At 49.4% G+C, this 21,196-nt stretch overlaps 1 long non-coding RNA gene across 1 annotated transcript in view; it reads right to left on the bottom strand.

The window, feature by feature from the left end:
* Nucleotides 1-20,881, bottom strand: part of LOC136316115 (uncharacterized) — a 31,513-nt gene extending 10,632 nt beyond the window's left edge. The window contains exons 1-2 of the long non-coding RNA XR_010727651.1: nucleotides 20,835-20,881; nucleotides 20,637-20,785 (exon numbers count right to left, since the gene is read on the bottom strand). This is a non-coding gene — a long non-coding RNA (uncharacterized lncRNA). The remainder of the gene's footprint in view (nucleotides 1-20,636; nucleotides 20,786-20,834) is intronic.
* Nucleotides 20,882-21,196: the final 315 nt, after the last annotated feature.

Below are 21,196 nucleotides of genomic sequence, written 5' to 3'. Positions count from 1 at the left end.
GCCTCAAATTTATGTCCTTCTGGAATCTCAGAATGTGACTTTGTTAGGAAACAGAAGCACTGCAGATGGAACTAGTTAAGCTAAGGTCACACAGAAGTAAGGTGGGCCTTAAACCCAAGGTGACTGGTGACCTTGTAGGAGGGAAAGAGAGAATGCTTGTTATCATGGAGATGAAGATTGGAGTGAAGTGTCTACAAGCCATGGGATGCGTCCACGATCCAGGACCACCAGGAGCGCCAGAAGCTGCAAGAGGCAAGGAAGGATCCTCTCCTCCCCCAGAGTCTTCAGAGAGAGCGTGGCCCCGCCCACATCTCCATCTTCCTCTTCAAGACTCCAGAACTGGGAGAGAGTAAGTCTCTGCTGTTTCCAGCCGCCCAGTTTGCAGCGCTTGGTTACTCCAACACTGAGAACAGACGCAGAGCCTTTGAGGGGAGGTGTGCGCCTGGCAGCTAACGATAGACTCCTGCAGACTCGCAGACTTGGGTGGAACATTCATTTCATCTCTCACGGAGGCTCACGCTGCTTCCCGGGGAAGGGGGCACTCGGCCTCTGCTGGGGGGGTGGGGGGGCTGTGAGGCAGGGGCCACGCTCTGCAGGGAAGAATGCCATCGGCCACTAGTGTTGCCTGCCATGCACTCAGGGGACAGAGCCACAGCTCATGCCACCCACTGCCAGCCCTGCTGGGGACACCCTCAGGGCTCAAAGCCCCATGCTCACAGTCCAGGTGGCGGCTCCTACTCTCACCCACTCTCCTGCCATGCTGAACTGTTTTCTGTTTTCACTTTATGGAGGGGGGGAGTAAATAAATACAAAAACAACACAGAATTAGAAGTGATCTCTTTCAAATGAGTTTTTCAAATATATCTAATCTTTTTAAAACGGAGAAACTATTAACTCTTATATAAACGCACTGTCAGTTGATACTTTTAATTAATAGAGACTGGACCCAGTGATAGGCCAAGAGGTTAGATAAGGATCCTACAAGAGAGCACCAGCTTATGAAAATTTACATTTGTAAGACATAAAATCAGTGATTTCAAAAAATTTAGAAGCTGAAAAAAATTAGTTTTAACCAACAGGGTTTAGAATATAAAATCTCAGAAAAAAACAAAAATTATTTGGCTCACTGTATTACCTTGGCATCCTTAGTGCTTAGTGTGGTATTTGGCAAGCAGTAGATTTAATGAATAAATACATGGCTAAATATGTTAATTTTCTAAAATATAAGGATAGTTAAATACCAAATGCTATTTGGACATAAAAATATCATGTTGATAAGCTGTCACTCTTCTATACTCTCTAACTCGGCTTATTATGAAAGAAATGTCAAGAAATACTTAACTGTCCTAAAAGTAATATTCAAGGAGGGTATAATAACAACAGTGCCTAACCCGACTAAATGCCGGCTGCTGTCGTGATTGCTTCTTTTACATCCACTAAGTGTGCAGTCCTCACTCATCACTCTGCAGGTGAGGCAGCGGAAGTACAGAGAGGTTAAGGAACTTGCCCTCATCACACAGCTGGTCGGGGCAGAGCCAGCCAGGGGAGCCCCCTTCCCTGTGCAGCCTGTGGTCAGGAGGTGTTTCTCCAGCAGGTGTTTATGAAGTGCCCACTGAGTGCCGGCCATGAACCCAGACAGAGTGACAGCTTGTGCCAGCCCTGCTGGAGGCACCTCCCAGGGCTCAAATCCTTGGCACGCACATCTGGCCATTTCCATAAGTCCCCAGGGGCCAAGCTCTTCCTGGGCACGGCCCTCTCACATTCCCCAAACCCGAGACTCTGACATCCACAGCCTCCTCCAGACTCAGTTCTCACTTACCCCATTCTCTCCTCCAGTCAGGCAGCTACAAGGAATCCTTTCAAATGGAACACCCCACAAACAGGGTACAAATCACTGTGATTGGAAAGGCCTAGAGTTGTGGCTTGTCTTCCTAAGGGGGAAATTTAGTGTTTGCAAGTAATTGTTTATTTAAAAAGCTAGTTTTTCTGTTTAAATAACTGTCTTTCCAGATGTCACGTATCCCCTAGACATGGTTAGAAATGCCAGAATTGAAAGGAAAATTTGTAAACAGACCAGCAAGGGGAAAGCAGTGACAATTCTATTCAAAGGATCAAGACCGGTGGCTTCCTTCTGCCAAACCTCCTGGAGGCATTAGTAAGTTTTCTGAGTGCATGAGAGAAATTAGAATGGGATGGAGGGAGTTCTGTTAATGGGAATTATTTTCCTGATGTGGTCAAGATCACATCCAGGCATCATGTTTATTTACGAACTCCTCAAACTGCCCCCAGACCCTTCCCAGGCTGTAGCTAGCTAGTTGCCTCTATATTGGCATTAAATGATACTTTACTCAGAAAACAACTTCAATCCTCGCATTTATTCTTCTGGGAAGTAACGCCACGCATGGATTTTATGCGGCGTTTATCTCCATCTGGCCCATGAGCCACACGCTCTGCTCATGCACCTGCTTCTGTATCAGCAACACAGTGTGTGCTCATTAGAATAGCTAACTGCTGTGGCGAAGACCCAAAAAATATGCAACGGCCGCCACACTACAGAGTGTATTTCTTGCTCTCACAGAGATGAATTCTGGAAGGATGAACAGCCTCCCCCGCAGCAGCCCTGCTCCGTGCAGTCACATAAAAAGACACCCAGACTCATGAAACTCTGCTCTCTTCACCTCATGACAGTCTTAGGGGATGGACTCAAGCCTTCAGGAGAGGGAAAGCCTGGAAGACAGCATGGAGTAGATTTTCAGAGGTGGGGCCAGAAACCAGCACACAGCACATTCTATTGGGCAGGACCCAGTCACGTGGGCCACTCCTAATTGCAAGAGCACCTGGGAAATAGAGTTTAGCTATGAGCTCAGGGAGAAAGGAGAACAAGGTTTTGATGATCCCATAGCAGCCTCTGCCATATAACAAGCTATAAAGTTATGGATACACCCTGAACCTTATCTCTTCTTCTCAGTCAGGATGTTTCATTCTAAACAATGTAAGCTATAGGGAGATTTTAGTTAGTACTTTAAAGCTCTGTTTTTAGGGCTTTTCTGGACAACTAAACTAAAAACTGACAAAAGTCTTAACGATTGCAGTAATCCCTATTAGGCCCTGGAGGCAGAGAGACCCGGGTTTGATCTGGGTTCTGTCATTCCGTAGCTGGTTGATCCTGGCAGATGTCACATTTCCTGACCTCGGGAAAATGCAGTCCCTACCTCACAGAGGTGTCGTGGGGAGAAGTGAGATCACCCGCTGAGACTATATGAAGGGATGAACACGGGGCCGGGCACAGAGTAAACCCGCTGTAAAGGAATCAGTCACATTTCACTGAGACCCCCAAACAACAACAGATGCCACATGCCAAGGTGTAAGAGCACCGTGCTGGACTGCAGAGAAGTAGGGAAAGGCTCCTGCAAGTTCCACACCCTCTCTCACGTTAAGGGTAGAGAGGAGCTGGGGGGGGGGTCGCTGCTGAGAGCCTCCTTCACCCACCTGGGGGGGTCACTGCTGAGAGCCTCCTTCACCCACCTGGGGGGGCGCTGCTGAGAGTCCCCTTCACCCACCTGGGGGGGGTCACTGCTGACAGCCTCCTACACCCACCCTGGGGGGGTCGCTGCTGAGAGCCTCCTTCTCCCCACCTGGGGGGGTCGCTGCTGAGAGCCTCCTTCTCCCCACCTGGGGGGGGTCACTGCTGAGAGCCTCCTTCTCCCCACCTGGGGGGGTCACTGCTGAGAGTCCCCTGCTCCCCACCTGGGGGGGTCGCTGCTGAGAGCCTCCTTCACCCACCTGGGGGGGTCACTGCTGAGAGCCTCCTTCACCCACCTGGGGAGGCACTGCTGAGAGTCCCCTTCACCCACCTGGGGGGGTCACTGCTGACAGCCTCCTACACCCACCTGGGGGGGTCACTGCTGACAGCCTCCTACACCCACCTGGGGGGGTCACTGCTGACAGCCTCCTACACCCACCTGGGGGGGTCGCTGCTGAGAGTCCCCTTCACCCACCCTGGGGGGGTCACTGCTGACAGCCTCCTACACCCACCTGGGGGGGCGCTGCTGACAGCCTCCTACACCCACCTGGGGGGGTCGCTGCTGAGAGCCTCCTCCCCACCTGGGGGGGTCACTGCTGAGAGTCCCCTTCACCCACCTGGGGGGGTCACTGCTGAGAGCCTCCTACACCCACCTGGGGGGGTCACTGCTGAGAGCCTCCTACACCCACCTGGGGGGGTCACTGCTGACAGCCTCCTACACCCACCTGGGGGGGTCACTGCTGAGAGTCCCCTTCACCCACCCTGGGGGGGGTCGCTGCTGACAGCCTCCTACACCCACCTGGGGGGGTCGCTGCTGAGAGCCTCCTTCTCCCCACCTGGGGGGGGTCACTGCTGAGAGCCTCCTTCTCCCCACCTAGGGGGGGTCATTGCTGAGAGTCCCCTGCTCCCCACCTGGGGGGGTCGCTGCTGAGAGCCTCCTTCTCCCCACCTGGGGGGTCGCTGCTGAGAGCCTCCTTCACCCACCTGGGGGGGGTCGTAGCTGAGAGCCTCCTTCCCCCACCTGGGGGGGTCGCTGCTGAGAGACTCCTTCACCCACCTGGGGGGAGGTCGTAGCTGAGAGCCTCCTTCACCCACCTGGGGGGGGGTCGTAGCTGAGAGCCTCCTTCACCCACCTGGGGGGCGGTCGTAGCTGAGAGCCTCCTTCACCCACCTGGGGGGTCGCTGCTGAGAGCCTCCTTCACCCACCTGGGGGGGGGGTCGTAGCTGAGAGCCTCCTTCACCCACCTGGGGGGGTCGCTGCTGAAAGCCTCCTTCACCCACCTGGGGGGGTCACTGCTGAGAGCCTCCTTCACCCACCTGGGGGGTCGCTGCTGAGAGCCTCCTTCCCCCACCTGGGGGGGCAGGTTAAAGGTGTTTGGCCCCTGACTCAGAGCCCTGAGGGAGGGGGTGGGCTTCAACAGTAGCGCTTGGGAACATGGGGGGCTAGGGCCTGACTCGGGCCTGGGGAGCCTAGTGCAGCCTGGCTGTCTGGCCACGGGGCAAGCGGGGCAAGAAGAAGGGCTTCATGGAACCCAGCGGGGGCCTCGAGTACCTGCCGGGTCTGATGCCCCTGGGGGCAGGCCTGCAGCAACACCCAGCTCCCTGGATGGGATTGGTTGAGCTGATGCTGTGGTAGTCTGACATCTGTACTATATTCCTTCGGAAGGTGAGTAGCAACCCTGAGTAGATCACCCTCTGGAACTGTCCAGAGCACAAGGCCTGTGATGCATCTGACCTTCAGACCGCGGTTACTCTGCGTGTGGTCCTCGCTGGCCCTGGTCCGTCCACCGAACCGTCTGCTAAATTTCTTAGGGCAGAAATGTTAACCTCAGCCTCCTTGAGGCAGCAGTAGCTTTCTGGTCATTGAACAATATGTAAAGCTGCCCCACCCCCTCCCAGGGACTGCATCGTCCAGGGACCAGACTCTCTAATTGCCCCAGGTGGCTCAGGGTCACCGGAAATGGCTCTCTGCTCATACCCCAGACACGCAGGGCGTCGGTCAACCTTTTACATCTCTCTAAAGCTCTCATCTCAAAAAGGTCCCCTTGGAGAGGTAGGAGCCCTGCTTTGGGTGAACTCTGCCGGGACTGGTCACCTAATTTGCGGAGGGCGCACAGTGCAAAATGGAATGGTGGGACCCTTGTTCAGAGATGATCAGTAATCTCAAGAGAGTGTCAGCAGAGCATTAAACCGAGCAGGGGGCCCTTCCCAAGCACAGGAGCCCAGTGACAGCACTGTCACGAGCTACCGCCAGAGGCTGGCCCTGTGCCCCACCCCCAGGGGCCCCAGAACTAACTTTCCTCGACCTCTGACCTCCAAGGAACTTCCTGAGTCACACAGCCTCTGAGGTGGCTGGAAGTGTTGACATCGACTTCATTGTGCAACCATGTTTATTCAGGTGCAGCTTCATTTTTGTCACTTTCTTTTATTTCCAGGCGTGCAGGCTCCGAGCAAAGAATCTCAGCTTGGACTTCCTCCAAAATCACACCAGGCACCAGTCACCCAGGGGCCTGGTAGCACCTCACTGCCACCAGCAGGGCCTACCCGAGCCTGTGGCCCTCGGGGACCCCCAAGGAGGGGAGTACAAGAGACCCATCTGCATTCAAACACAGGGACTTCCTTCCAGCTGCCGACAACTGCTCAGTCCCCACAGGGCCACCTCTTCAGGTTTTCAAGAGAATCCAGAAATACAGATATTTTAACTTTGAAATCTCCTCACTTTAGAACGTTGTCAACTAAATAAAAATTTAAGAAAACCATGCAAGCAAAACAAGAGATGCCCATGAGCCCTATTTCCTTGTGAGCTGTAGTTGACCAGCTTGGTCCCATTGGAGGGTTACTTCTGCAGGACGTGCCCCGCCCCTAGAGATGGCACCCAAGCCCACCCACAGTGAGGTCCCTCCTTAAGGCTGCGCCTCTCCCCCATGGGCAGGCTGGGTGTGACTTTACAGGTGCGCATGGAGCATCCTGGGACATGCCTGTGCACCCTCAAAAGCAGAGAAAGCCAGGGGTGCTGGGGTCTCTTGCTTGTCCCATGGGTGGGGAGAATCTTCTCGGATTACAGGTCAGGAGGGGTGGGGAGAAGGTGAAGCATGGGGGGTTCTAGATGGAGGGAAGTGGGCCCTGAATGTAGCCAGTTGGCTTGGCTAGTTGCGGTCCATGGAGAGAAGGAAATGGCCAGGGACGAGGCGTGGTGAGAGTACTGGGTCAGAAAACCCGCAAGGACGTGCGGAGGAGAGAGGATTCAGGGAGAGACCACCAGGACACGCCCACCCCCTTCAGAGTGCTCCCCAAGGCTGCCCCTTGGAGTCTAGGCCGCCTCGGAGAACTGGTCACAAGAGCGGCCTTTCTCGGTCCTGGTGGATGCAGCGTGCTCCTGAGAACAGTGTTCCCTTCCAGACGTTCCCTGCAGAGCCGCAGGGACATGACTCGTGACTGTGACCGGGAGTTGGCCAGCTGGGCACCCGCCAGCGTGTCTCTCCGAGGGCAAGAAGCGCAAAGTACTCTCTTCCCCTGGCAGCTCCGAGGGCAGCAAACACTTGTAGAATTTGTTCATACTTCTCACTGTGCGTTTCTGTTTGAAGAATTACCCGTTCCCAGGAAGTGCCCACAGCCGTTTCAATAACACAGTAGCTCTTGTTGGAGTGGGCGCTGGGTGAGGGACAACTTTGTAAAGCACCTGATCGACATCGGGAATAGGAAGAGGCAGTCAGACGCCATTCCTTCCCGGAACTGAGCGGTGCCACCTGGAGCCAGTGCCGTGGACCAGCCCCGGGGAACCAGGGAGACAGGGCAGGGGCGGAGGGGCGGACAGCTGACTCCGCCCACAGGCGGGCCTGCACTTCACTGTGATCCTCAGGGTAGGCGGAGCTCCCAGGGGGCCTGGAAGGAGCAGAACCATCTGTCATTCCTTAGACCCTCGGGCTCAGATAAATTTCCAGGATGGCTTCATGCCACCGAAGGCCACTGTCAGTGCACACTTGGCCAAGTCTGGCCTGTCCACAGGACATGCGCAGCGGTGGATGGACACCCGGAGTGACCTGCGGGGGCAGTGGCAGGTGCGGCATGTGTCCTGATAACAGGAATTAATGTCAGTAGCTTTCAAATCTGCCCGTGCAATGCGGAGCCAAGTGCATATTTGGCAGCTACGGCATCTTGCAGATTGAATCAAAGTAGATGAAGTCTATTTTCCTGCCTAAATCACCCAGTATGGTTCTGAACACTGGCTACACTAACCATGCAGATTTTAACTTTCACTTCTCTCTAAAACGTACCAATCCATGGCAAATATTTAAGTTAGGAAGGACTTCTGTTCTTAAACATTTTATAGGAAATGTATACACAAAAAGTTTGTCTCATTTCTTTTTATTTTTCTCAAGTAATAAAATTAATTCTTACAGAATTTTACACAATGTTTTCCTTACTCCTTGCCTATTAAGCAATGTAGATTTTCAAGTGATTAACCAAGTGCCTTAAATGTACTATTTAGAATGGTAAGGGCTGATTTTATCATTGTGCCAGTGTGTACAAACGTAGAGAAGGCGGAGGGGAGAGGGAGGGGGAGGGGAGGAGTGGGGAAATGTGTCACAGACTTCCCCAGGCGGCCAGAGGCCCCTTCTGACAGGGACAGCAGTGAGCAAGGCCCCCGTTCTCAAGGCCAGAGGGAAGCAGCCCGGGGCCTGACAGGTGTGGCTGTCCCAGGTGGACTCGTCAGAGAGGCTCTGCAGCGTCAGAATCTGAGGCCCCGTCCTGAGCAAGTTAGCTGTGGTGGTTTCACCTGCTCATTCAGGTTTCGGAGGGCCATCACGTGGGGTCACCTCTGAGAGCTGGCTTGTTCTGTAGAAGTGATGAGTGACTCGTGCTCCTCCCCCTCCCCACCCCAGTGAAATGCAGACCTCACTGTTTCAGCCCTTTCTTTCCGTTGCCCAAAATAAGATGTGGCCTCTCTGGTGCGTTTTCACTTTTACTAGTTTCTCAGCATCTGGTCTCTCCTTCCGAGACTGACAAAGAAGATGTTTCACAAAGGTCTTCGAGGTCCCAGCACCCCCATCAGAGCAGCAGGGCATGATGGCACAGATGTAAGGGGCGTGGAGGTCCGGGTTGACCTGGGGCTGCCGGGTGCCCGAGTCCTGATGGCAGTAACAGTGCCCAGTGAGACAGGTGAGGGTGCTGAGAGCAGGGAGCAACAGGAGTCTTGGTCGAGCAGGAAAGGGGAGCATGTCTGGGGCAGTTGCAGGGATTCGGGCCCAACTGATGCAAGACACTGAGGCACTCTCTCCGCGCGGAGCATCTGACCGTCCTGGTTGTGTGCCATGGATTTGTACTTCTACCATATAAAGAGTTGTGCTCTATGTGCTGCCCCAAATATGGTTAGAACTGAAAACGCATGACTATGGATTCATAGAAAATAAGCCAGTAGAATCAAACTTCATATGCCGTGTTCACCCGTGATGTGTCTGTCACAGCATAGCCAACTACCTCCAAACTTCGCTGCTTACAAGCAATATACACATTGGTCATCTCACACCAATTCTGCAGGTCGGGAGTTGGGGAGCAGCTTGGCTGGGCTGATCCAGCTCCAGTGTCTCATGAATTAAAGCCAGAGCTCCAATGATCTGAGGCTTGGCTGGGACTGGAGGATCTACTTCCAAGATGGTGCGCTCATGGGGCTGTCCAGCTGGTGCTGGCTGTTGGCAGGAGCACATGGACGTCTTCACAGGATTGCTGCAGCTCCTCCCAACCTGAGGCTGGCTTTCCCCAGAGCCACTGATCCAAACAGAGCAAGGCGGAAGCCACAATGTCTTTTAAACCTAGTCTTGGAAGTCACACCCTGTCACTTCTGCAATGCCCTACTGTTCACACTGGGTTGCTCCCCTGGTTAGTGTGGAGGGAACACCACCGTAACGTGAGCACCAGGAGGCGGGGCTCGCTGGAGGCCATGTCGGAGGACGGCTGCCACACCATGAAAAATGCACGTGTAAGAACACATTTAACAGCAATGCATTCTTGGGGAAAATGATCAACTGAAATCCTCAGAGAATCCAATTGTGTCCAAGTGTCAAATCCATCCTGCATTTGAACAAGAAATGCTTACAGCATGTGACCAAACGGCACTTCCCTTTCTCCTCCGGCTTCCCCCTGAGAGAAAAGGACTAAAGCTTCATGAAATGCTCCAAGGTGAGACTTGGGGGGAAGAAGGAGAGGCAGGAACACGTTCCTCTTTCAACTCACTGGAACATATGCTATGACTCGCTAGAAAGCACCGCCGGGATAAAAGACTTCACTTAATCAATAACTCAAAGCTAAGAAATAATTGAAATCCAGTGAAATTCTGTTCTAATATAAAGACCAAAGAAGCAATTTGCTAACACAAAACAGACGAGGTGTGATAGCATCAAACTCAGAGAAGCGACAGCCGACAGAGGAAGGAAGAAAAACACGTTCTGATGTAACAAAGTCACTTTCACACAATGTGACTGGGAGTTTTAAGCAATGGTGGCTGAAGCAAGAAGGGCGAGCCATGTTATCGTCTGTCAAATATCAAGACAGTTGAGGAAACTTTTCTTTCAATTCATTGCAATCAACATCTGTCATCCAAAGATTTTGTGCAATGCCCGTTACTCAGAGAAGTGATCTAAAAACAAAAGAAATGTGGCCTTAGTGCTTGGGAAGCTTATAACCGTCTTAGGGAGAGCAAGACGCATCCACAAATAAGTCAGTCATGAGTGCCCACAGGGAAATGCAGGCAGGGGATTCTGAGAGTGCTGAATGCAGATGACCCAGGAAGCCTTCCCAGAAGAGGTGTCTATGAGTGGGGCTCTGCAGGATGCACAGAATGTTGATACACAGGGCCAAGGGGGAGAGGCAATGGGAAATAGAGCAATTTTAATGGAAAAGCGTAGACAATGAAACAGGTTGGCAAATGCAGGATTTGATTAGAAAAATGAAACAATCTAGATTGTAACCAGAGTGAAAGCTTGGAAGTGATCAGAGGTGGAGGATTGTCCTTGATGGCAGAAGAGACCAAGAGATGCACTGAGAATAGAACTCGAAGGACCATTACTACCATGAATTTATATGAAACAATAGAAACCATGTTGACAAGGTTCAAATCCCAGGTCTGCGTGAACTTGAACAAGTTACTTAAACCCTCTGCCCCTATACTTCTTCATCTGAAAAAGGAGAGGATAATAGCACTTCCTTCACAGGTGATGAGATTAAGTGGCTTTCTATAAGAACGAAGAACAGGGCCTGGGAGAGTGTCCCATCATCATCATTGTCACCATCATTTCTTCAGGGAGACAGCCATGGCAGCTCTGTGAGTGGAAAATAAGGGCGTGTCTGAGGAATGGTGGAAGGGAGAATGCTAAGGACTAGTGACCAGTCAGACTATGAGTGAGAGGGGTCCAGATACACCGCTAAGTTTGCACTCCCAGGGGAACCAGAAGGAGACCGTGCTGGTCAGGATAGACAAAGGGAAGCTGAAGACACAAATGAGTCTCCCAAATCCCAGCATTAACACAGTAATGAGTTCTTTCTCAGCGGGAGACACACCCTATACTGGCTGGGGGGAGGTTTACCCCACTCCGACTCCCAGGGACCGGATGGAAAACCTGCCATCTGGGAGCTCTGCCACTGAAACGGTGACAGGGAACATGACTGCTGTCACCCACAGACCAGGAGCTACTACATGTAACCACAGGTTACATGGCTACTCAGTGAGCAGTCAATGCCTCTGGCACAGAATGAATGATTTAGATAAGGAAATAAGTAAATTCGGTTTGGGATGTTGTATTAAAGGCTTCCATAAGAAGATAACATAGACAGGACAGCTTAAACAACAGATATATATTTTCTCATAATTATGGGGGTTAGAAGTCCCAGATCAAGGTGTCAGCAGGTGTGGCTTCCCCAGAATCCTTTCTCCCTGGCTTGCAGGTGGCTGTCTTGTGCTCGTCCCTGGTGGTTTTTGAGTGTCCAAATGTCCTCTTCTTACAAGGACACTAGTCAGATTGAATTAGGGCCCAGTCTAATAGCCTCATTTTAACTGAATCACCTCTCTAAAAGCCTTGTTTCCAAAGACAGTCGTATTCTTAGGTACTGAGGATTAGGGCTTCAACACAGGGATTTGGGGAGAGGGCACAATCTAGTCCATAATGGGTGTGCTGACTTTGATGCAACTGAAAGACTCATCTAAGGTTTGTCTTAAGAATAACTTCTTTTTGTTAGATGTTGGCTACTTTTACTCTAAGGCACATGAGTCCATGCAACCTAAGAAGCAGTGATCATAAAAGTTATTTCTGTTCAGTTTTTGACACAACCAACATATTAAATATCCTAAACATAAAACAGAAGGAAAAATTCCTCTTACATAAAAAAAGAAAAGTCTGACCTCTGGAATAAATATGCAATACTAACCAAAAATGGAATCATTCACAGCTATGAAATAAGTAATGGGTTTGACCCGGCATTTATTGAAGAAACTGAAGCCACAGTGAGGATCTTAATTAAAATAAAATTAATCTCAGGCTCACGCAGTAAACACTTACAGAAGGCGACATGTACATGATTATTTCCTTACAGCTCTCATTAACCCATGATGAGAATCTCTGTCATTTGTCATGTCTCCGCCTCCACGCTGCCAACATTTGGAAGAACACTTTAAAATTTAATCATGCAAACTAAACAAAAAGCAAGACAGATGATTGAATTTTTCTCTCTTCATTCACACATGTTTCAGCATCACAGAAAAGATGGCCAGCAACTAGAATGACCAGAGAAGGTGCCTTATGAAGTTTCAGTGAAAGTCCAATTAGAGAAAATATTTCCCCACCATAGTACTTTATTAAAACCAGACTGGGCCTGGCCGGTTGGCTCAGCGGTAGAGCGTCGGCCTGGCATGCGGGGGACCCGAGTTCGATTCCCGGCCAGGGCACATAGGAGAAGTGCCCGTTTCCTTCTCCACCCCACCCCCCTCCTTACTCTCTGTCTCTCTCTTCCCCTCCCATAGCTAAGGCTCCATTGGAGCAAAGATGGCCCGGGCGCTGGGGATGGCTCCTTGGCCTCTGCCCCAGGCGCTAGAGTGGCTCTGGTCTCGGCAGAGCGATGCCCCGGAGGGGCAGAGCATCGCCCCCTGGTGGGCAGAGCATCGCCCCTGGTGGGCGTGCCGGGTGGATCCCGGTCGGGCACATGCGGGAGTCTGTCTGACTGTCTCTCCCTGTTTCCAGCTTCAGAAAAATACAAAAAAAAACCCCAGACTAACAAAAACACTGAACATGTTGTGAAATACAACGGAGGCCTAGGGTGCTTCCTTCTTAGGTTTTTTCCCAGGATTGGCTCTCCGGGATGCTGTAAGGTCCCTCCAAGAGCCTCCATCTCTGCCCTACACACTCAGCACTGGTGTTCTGCTCTTGTGTCACTGAAGCATGTGTACAAGTTCCCGCCCGCATTTTGAGGGGACTGTATCTCACATGTTCTACGTCTCCTGCAAGACTGAACATCGTTGGCCTGTGGGAAATCCTTACTTCTATAACATTAGGGGATGGTTTACATGTTATAAAGTAGCGGACTATCCTACTGATTTCAACAATGCTTCCCAACAGTCATTCAATTAAATTTTCCCTTCTCTCCTCAGGGAGTTTGACAAAAATAATGTTTCCCCCTTAACTAGCAAGTGGGACGGAAAATCAAGGCCAGGCTAAGAGCCAAGAGATGTCTTTCCTTGGCATCGCTCTTCGCAGTGAAATCTCACACACAGCCTTTGTCCAGCCTCTGTGTCTGCAGAACCCAGGCTAAGGCCCAGTGCAAACTAGCAAGGAGGGAACCAGAGCCGTGGGCCTGCTTTTAATCACTCAGCTGTGCGGGAAAGGAAAGAAGAGGTCGTGTAGCCCGGCGCATTCTGAGAGTTTTTCTTGTAACCCAGGTCAAATTACCTCCAGCAGAGTCAACAAACAAAGAGAAATGGGACATGGTTTGTTTTAGATTTTATATCCTAAAATTCGTGATTGCAAAATGTAGGCCATCAGGAAGCCAATTGAATGCGTATGACCCTGTATGGCATTTTAAGTAAGGTATCTTGTGTGATTTTCGGGAGTTTGCTCACTTGATATTGACCCACTGTTCACTGGTACAGTAAATACACTCTCTTTTTCCTTCGTCTTCTGTGGTATTTACAAGAATCATCTATGCTTTATTTCTCTTTCTCCATTAATTTCCTCCTTCCTCCGTCTGGTCATACTCAGAGCAGCTTCCACTAAGTCCCGAGAAGTAGGTTTCAGGTACCCACATATTGGGGGACCCCAGCCAAAGGCTACCTGTCAGGCTCCAGCCCCTGGTTCTTTGGGAAAGAAGCACGTACTGAAGAAACCCAGGAACCAGGGAGATTAATCCCCAGGCAGGCCTGGGCTGGGCCCTGGTCTGTTGGGACAGCATGGAGAGGACCTCTGGACAGAGGGAGACACGTCCGACCCTCATGGTAGAGAGAGCACATTCATTCATTCAGCAGTGTTTATTGTGCACCCACTCTGTTCTAGAGCATATATCACAGGGCAAGGAGAGATACACACTCCAGTCTCTTGCGGTCAGACCGTCTTCCGTCTGTCAGCCACCCCAGTCAGCTCCGTCTGAGGCCCCTCGGCCCTCCCACCCAGAGGATCGGCTCAGCCCACAGGCCACGCCCTGACAGAACCCTGTCTGCCTCATTCGCTGTGTGGGCACCGCTCCATGGAGAGCCCTTCACCTGGTCTCCTCTCCTGAAGGTGTCATTTGGGGATGAGACCGTCCCTAAGGCCCTGCTTCTGACCACTGCAGAGCTCCGGTGCCGAATCCAGGAAATTCTTTAATCCCATGTTCTGTTCCACAAAATAGAACAGAAATGTAATGTACACAGTGTTAAGGAAACTTTTTATCAGTCTCATTTATGAGCATGTTTCAAAGTTATTTTTAACTCGCTGCAAAGAAAAAGGTAGACTTTTCAAAGATTTCTTTGTGGTTGGGACATGTTATAGAAAAAGAAGACAGTTTATTGTCAGACTAAGTACTAAAAGAAAATAAATAAATCTTTGTATAAAGGTCACTAGATTCTCAACTGATACTCACTAACAGTCAACTGGGTGAGTAGATAACCAGTTTCTGTGACCAAGCCTTAACACCTTTTAAATCCATCAGAAAATCACTTTGGTATTTTATCTGGATGCTCATTTCTTCCCAGAAAGAGGCTGTGAATTTCATCACACTCAGGGCCCTGTCTCGGGTGAGGCTGGGGCAAGTTCTCCTTTGTAGTTACAACCCGGAACACACCTGCATGTACCACTGAAACAGAAGTCTTAAGACACAATTCTTGTGTTACCAGCTCTAAAGGGTTTAAGATTTTCCATTACTATTTTTTTTCACTAGCTCTGGCTGGCTTACAACATTTGCCAAACGAATAGTTCATTAACCAAGAGAAAATACAATCCTAATGATGTCATTGATGAATAAACCCATCTTTCAAGATTCACACTATGGAGTCTGCCCTCCCTCCTTTTCTCTCCCTAGCAGACCTTCTGAATATATACACAACACATAAAAACAAACACTGACATTTACATGAATTTGCATAAGCCACAAACCCAAATTTGGATTAATTGTGAAACCACCAGTATGTTTTACTGTGGATTCACAGAGAAACTGGCCCTGCAACATTATCAAATGCCAACATTTAGAAGGAAATCTGAGAAGCAAAGGAGAGAGACATAACAAACTGACCCAAAAATCAGAACAGCCAAGACATATATATATAGAGAGAGATAATGTCTCAGGAGACATCACTCTGCACACACAGTAGCATAAACCCCATGCTCGTACTTCCTGTTCGCAGCAAGTGCTGACTAAAGTTCCTAATACTCATCATTCTTGGGCAAGTCTCTGTGTCTAAGAAAATAATTTCAATAAGTTCATCTCATGATTACATTAGCTCTGCAAACTGAGCATTAGCACTGGATAACTATCGCTGATTTGACTCTAATACAACACAAAAGGAACACAAGAGAAATACGCTTTATTATTCTACTAATGACTTTGGCTGTTCAATTAAACTGGCTCCTAATCAATATTTATGTAGCCTGTGGTACTTTCTAAGTCCATAGCCTCTTTCATTTTTTTTTTGTAATTTAAAAATTAAATTTAATGGGGAGACATTGATCAATAAAAGTACATAGGCTTCAAGTATATATCTATCTCTATAGCATTTCTTAAAAATATTGTTCTTTACTTTACAACATACTGGGGGTTCCCAATCTGCAGTATGAAAAACACTGCTGTGGACTCTTAGGTTTCTACACCAAAGGGAAAAATAATGTCAGACACTCTGCTTCACAATGTTGTCATTTTCTTTCAAGAATAATGCTGTTGTTCATGGTGGCCAAGACATGGAAACAGCCGAAATGCCCTTCAATAGAGGACTGGATAAAGAAGAAGTGATACATATATACAATGGAATACTACTCAGCCATAAGAAATGAGGACATAGTGTCATTAACGACAACAGGGATGGACCTTGATAACATTATACTGAGTGAAATAAGTAAATCAGAAAAAGCTAAGAACTGTATGATTCCATACATAGGTGGGACACAAAATTGAGACTCACGGACATAGATAACAGTGCAGTGGTTGCCAGGGGGAGGGGAAGGGTGGAGAAGGAGGGGGGAAGGGTAGGGGCTTAGAGATCAACAAAATGTAGGGTGACAGAGGATGATTTGACTGTGGGTGATGGGTATACAGCACAATCGACTGTCCAAATGATGTGGAGATGTTTTCTCTAAATCCATGTACTCTGGTTGACCAATGTCACCCTGTTAAATTTAATTGTCTAAAGGAAGGAAGGAAGGAAGGAAGGAAGGAAGGAAGGAAGGAAGGAAGGAAGGAAGGAAGGAAGGAAGGAAGGAAGGAAGGAAGGAAGATGCCGTTTGAAATTATCCTTGTCCTTGATGTGTGCAGGATTTTGTTTAAATGGTTGAGGGTTCATATTACTCATCATGGTCAAAATGTTTTCTAGCAAACACATCTGAAATTTTATAATAGAAGCCAAAATTAAAAGATGAGAAAGTTTATCACAGCCTTACTTATAATAGGCAGACACCAGCAACAGCCCAAATGTCCATCAACAGCAGAATAGTGTGTGACCAAAGAAATACTACTTAACATTTCCCAAAAGAACAAAGTACTGGTACAAACAACCAGAATGACTCTCACCATCATAATGAGAATGAAGGAATCCAGACACGAAAGAGAACAGACTGTGTGAGTCTATTTATATAAAGGTAACAAACAGGTAAAAACAGAAGTGCTGGCCGCTGCGGGGGAGGGGTCTTGGCCAGGAAGGGTCATGATGAAGCCTTCTGGAAGATACTGGAGACACGGACTTTCATCTGGGAGGGAAACATGTCCAAATCTGTACTTTTGTATGTTCCATCTCAAAGAAAAAAAGAAAGCAAAACGAATATGCTCTATAGAAATCTACGTTATAGTCAACTTTTTAGAGCAAATTAATCATCAATGTCTAAGTTTCTTTAAAAGCATCCTACATTTTTTAATGCCATGTGCCTTTGCGACATGTGATACTGTCACAGAAGTATCTCAATTGTTGCTCATTTTCCTTTCATTCTCACAATAACTCGCTGGTGCCAAGAATCAGACATTCTTACTTTACTTTTATAAATAAATAAATGAAGATTTGAAAGATTAAGAGACTTGTTTGAAGTTGTATACCTGACTCATGACCAAGCCAGAACCAGAACTCAGACTCCCTGATCCAAACCCAGCGATGCTGAAGAGCGACCATGATGAGCTGTATCTGCCCCCTCTGATACACAGTGCAGCCAGATGCCACCAGACTTCTGGGAATTTTTATGAAGAATTGGTAACGCGTGCTAAAGCCATCGATTTCACTGACAGTTACACGTGGCTAGTTGGAGCCGGCTGCCAACAGGGGGCTCAGCTGGTGCCATCAACCAGGGACCCAGGCTGGTGACCACAGTTTTAAACACACATGTTGCCCGCTTGACCTCAACATGAGTGTGTGATGATGCCATGCTGAACGGCCGGGAAGGTACACAGATATTCAACTTCCAGATCATACTATTTCTTGGCTGTAGGACTGTTCCTCTTAGCAGGGAGGAACAGCATTTAGGGACACAGATGATTTGCTCATGATTATCCGGGGTTGGATGTTCCTAGAAATTTGCTGAATGTAACTTCATTTGATTCTTCAGCATTCCACAGCGTGAAAGGACAGTGTGAATGGAGATGCAAAGCCGCCCTCCTAGAACAGTGACTATTTCTGTATGTTTATAATATATGCACTATCATATATTATATGCTTTTTTAAAAATCATATATTAATGCTTTTTGTGTGAACTCTCCAGAAAAGGGGGTGGTTCAGCTTCGAAATAGTCAGAGAGTGAAGCCTGAGCCAGGACCAGCAGGATTCAGAGCAATCACCTCGGGGAGGCGTTGATGGGGTCGGAGGTCATCACTTCCCACCACTCAGAGTTGCCTAGCAATGTCCTCCACTTTTATAACCTCCTTCTCCCTCCTAGTTCTCTTCCCAGCAGCTGCCGCCCTGGAGCCTGAAGCAGGTTATTGGCTCCTGGCTCGCTGATAACCACCAGATAGCTTCCTGGTCGTCCGTGAGCAGGAGGAGACGGGCTTTCGTGGCCAGCCCAGCACCAGAGCATCACCACGGTCCGCACGGCACTTCTTCCAGCCTCCCACCAATGAGCCAAGAGCTTCCGAGGAGTCCCCACTGACCACCAAGCAAAGGAACTCAAGAACCTCCGCATCCTGGCTCTGAATTTCTTTCCAACACAATTTTCTTCCAGCCCGTATAGAACTCTCTCAGTCCCGACTTTCTCTTCTTACTGCGTCCTACGCTATGTCGTTCTGTGCCTCTGTCCTTTCTCCTCTCCCTACTGAGGACATCCTCCCTCCTTCCAGGCCAACATGACTGAATCTCCTCTGCCATTTCTCCTAGATTCCAGGCTTCCTTCTCCCCAGCCTTTCCCGTGCTGTCTGTCACAGCTGAGAGGGACCTCGCCTTCTCTGAGCCCCACGGCGCTGGCTCTGGATATCACATATCACCATCTACCTCCTTCCACGTGTCACCATCTACCTCCTTTCCATGAGTCAGCTCCCCTGCTAGACCCTGGGTCCCACAGCCTAATTCACACATGCTTCGTCCAGAGCAAACAGTGCAGTTCCTAGGCGTGCTATTGACTGAACACATTGAATAAATGGAAGACTGCAAAGTCACTGCCTGTGATAGACACATGATATTGGAATAGTGTGTCTGTGTTCTCTCTTTACGACTTCTTTTTCCTCCTTTGCTATTTTTTTTAAACATTGTACTTTTTTTTTAACTTTTATTTTATTTATTCATTTTAGAGAGGAGAGAGAGAGGGAGAGAGAGACAGAGAGGGAGAGAGAGGAGAGAGAGACAGAGAGAGAGAAGGGAAAGGAGCTGGAAGCATCAACTCCCATATGTGCCTTGACCAGGCAAGACCAGGGTTTCGAACCGGCGACCTCAGCATTTCCAGGTCGACACTTTATCCACTGCGCCACCACAGGTCAGGCTCCTTTGCTATTTTGTTGTGCTTATTTACTTGTTGTTGCTTGCCTTCCACATTGAAAGTGTGTGTTTCCAAAGCTCCACCTTTAAAGTCCACCTGCTCCAAGAAATGTTTCTTCTTCTTACGCCATTTGTTTCTCTCCATATAAAATATCACTCTTTCAATATTGCTCGTGCATTTATTCTGCCCCTTAGGCTCCATATGCAAGTGGAATCATATCATATTTGTCTTTCTCTGATTCCTGTCACTTAGCAGAATACCCTCCACGTCCATCTACATACACTGTCACAAATACTATTTCATTCTTTTTGATGGCCAAGGAGTATTCTATTATATACCTATATTTATATATGCGCACTGCAGCCTTTTGAAACAGACTCATGATACAGAGAACAGAACAGAGACATGGTTGCTAGCGAGGATGGAGAGCAGGTGGTTGGGGGCTGGGTGAAGAGGTGAAGGAGTAAGAAGTACAAATCGGTAGTTACAGAACAGTAACAGGGCTGTGAAGTGCAGCGCAGGGAATATAGTCAAGAATATTGTAATAACTATAGATGGTGCCAGGTGGGTACTGGAAACATCAGGGGGCCCACTCTGTAAAGTACATCATTGTCTGACCACTATGCTGGACGCCTGAAACTAATACAAAAGAAAATTGAATGTAAACTATAATTGAAAAATAAAATAAGCCTGACCAGGTAGTGGTGCAGTGGACAGAGAGTCAGACTGGGATGCGGAGGACCCGGGTTCGAGACCCTGAGGTCGCAAACATGAGCGCGGGCTCATCTGGTTTGAGCAAAACTCACCAGCTTGGACCTAAGGTCACTGGCTCAAGCAACGGGTTACTCAGTCTGCTGTAGCCCCCCATCAAGGCACATATGAGAAAGCAATCAATGAACAACTAAGGTGTCGCAATGAAAAACTGATGATTGATGCTTCTCATCTCTCTCCGTTCCTGTCTGTCTGTCCCTATCTATCCCTATCTCTGACTCTCTCTCTGTCTCTGTAAATAAAAATAAATAAAAAAATAACTAAATAAAATAAAATTACATTCTTTGGAACAGGCAAAAATACAAAGACTGAAAAAGCCAAAACTATGGAGGAGGAGTGATTTTTACCAGGGCTGGGTCGGGACGCCGTGAACTTTGCTCTACTTTACGAGTGTGTTAAAGACACGGTAGGATTCTAGGATCATATCAGCTCCAAGGGGGTCGTTCTACCGCTTAATGTCAGGATCGGTTCTGAGACCCCAAATCACTCGCCCTGCTTTTATCTCTGTCGGGTCAGGAGGCCGGAACAGCCCGTGTCCTCTTCTGACGGAGCAGCCCTGTCACCCTGCCCCTCAAGGCTGTTCTCTGCCCCCTTTCCCTAAGTCAATCCAGCCAGCACCCCGCTACCTGCTCCCATCTCTTCCTGCTTCCCTGGAGCCAAGTGCGCACAGCCTTTCTTTATACAGTGTTCCCGCAGTGGGAAGACAGGCACCAGCCAACAAACAGAACACTTACCCAGATTCCTGAAGTTCTAAGCTCCTGGTTCCTGGATCCAGGACTCGGCCCTCCAGAGCTGAGCTTGAGCTGGGGCTCCCTGCTCCCTCACCCTCCAGGGCTCAGCTTGAGCTGGGGCTCCCTGCTCCCCTCACCCTCCAGGGCTGAGCCTGAGCTGGGGCTCCCTGCTCCCCTCCCCCTCCAGGGCTGAGCCTGAGCTGGGGCTTCCTGCTCCCCTCCCCCTCCAGGGCTGAGCCTGAGCTGGGGCTCCCTGCTCCCCTCACCCTCCAGGGCTGAGCCTGAGCTGGGGCTCCCTGCTCCCCTCACCCTCCAGGGCTGAGCCTGAGCTGGGGCTCCCTGCTCCCCTCACCCTCCAGGGCTGAGCCTGAGCTGGGGCTCCCTGCTCCCCTCACCCTCCAGGGCTGAGCCTGAGCTGGGGCTTCCTGCTCCCTCACCCTCCAGGGCTGAGCCTGAGCTGGGGCTTCCTGCTCCCTCACCCTCCAGGGCTCAGCTTGAACTGGGGCTTCCTGCTCCCTCACCCTCCACGCCTCCAGTGCAGACCTGGTTCCTAAGAGGATAGA

This window comes from Saccopteryx bilineata, chromosome 12, assembly GCF_036850765.1.
Source record: "Saccopteryx bilineata isolate mSacBil1 chromosome 12, mSacBil1_pri_phased_curated, whole genome shotgun sequence".
In the NCBI taxonomy this organism is placed as follows: Eukaryota; Metazoa; Chordata; class Mammalia; order Chiroptera; family Emballonuridae; genus Saccopteryx; species Saccopteryx bilineata.
Note: the sequence above shows the minus strand (reverse complement) of the source record. Positions and strands in the feature narration are given on the sequence as shown.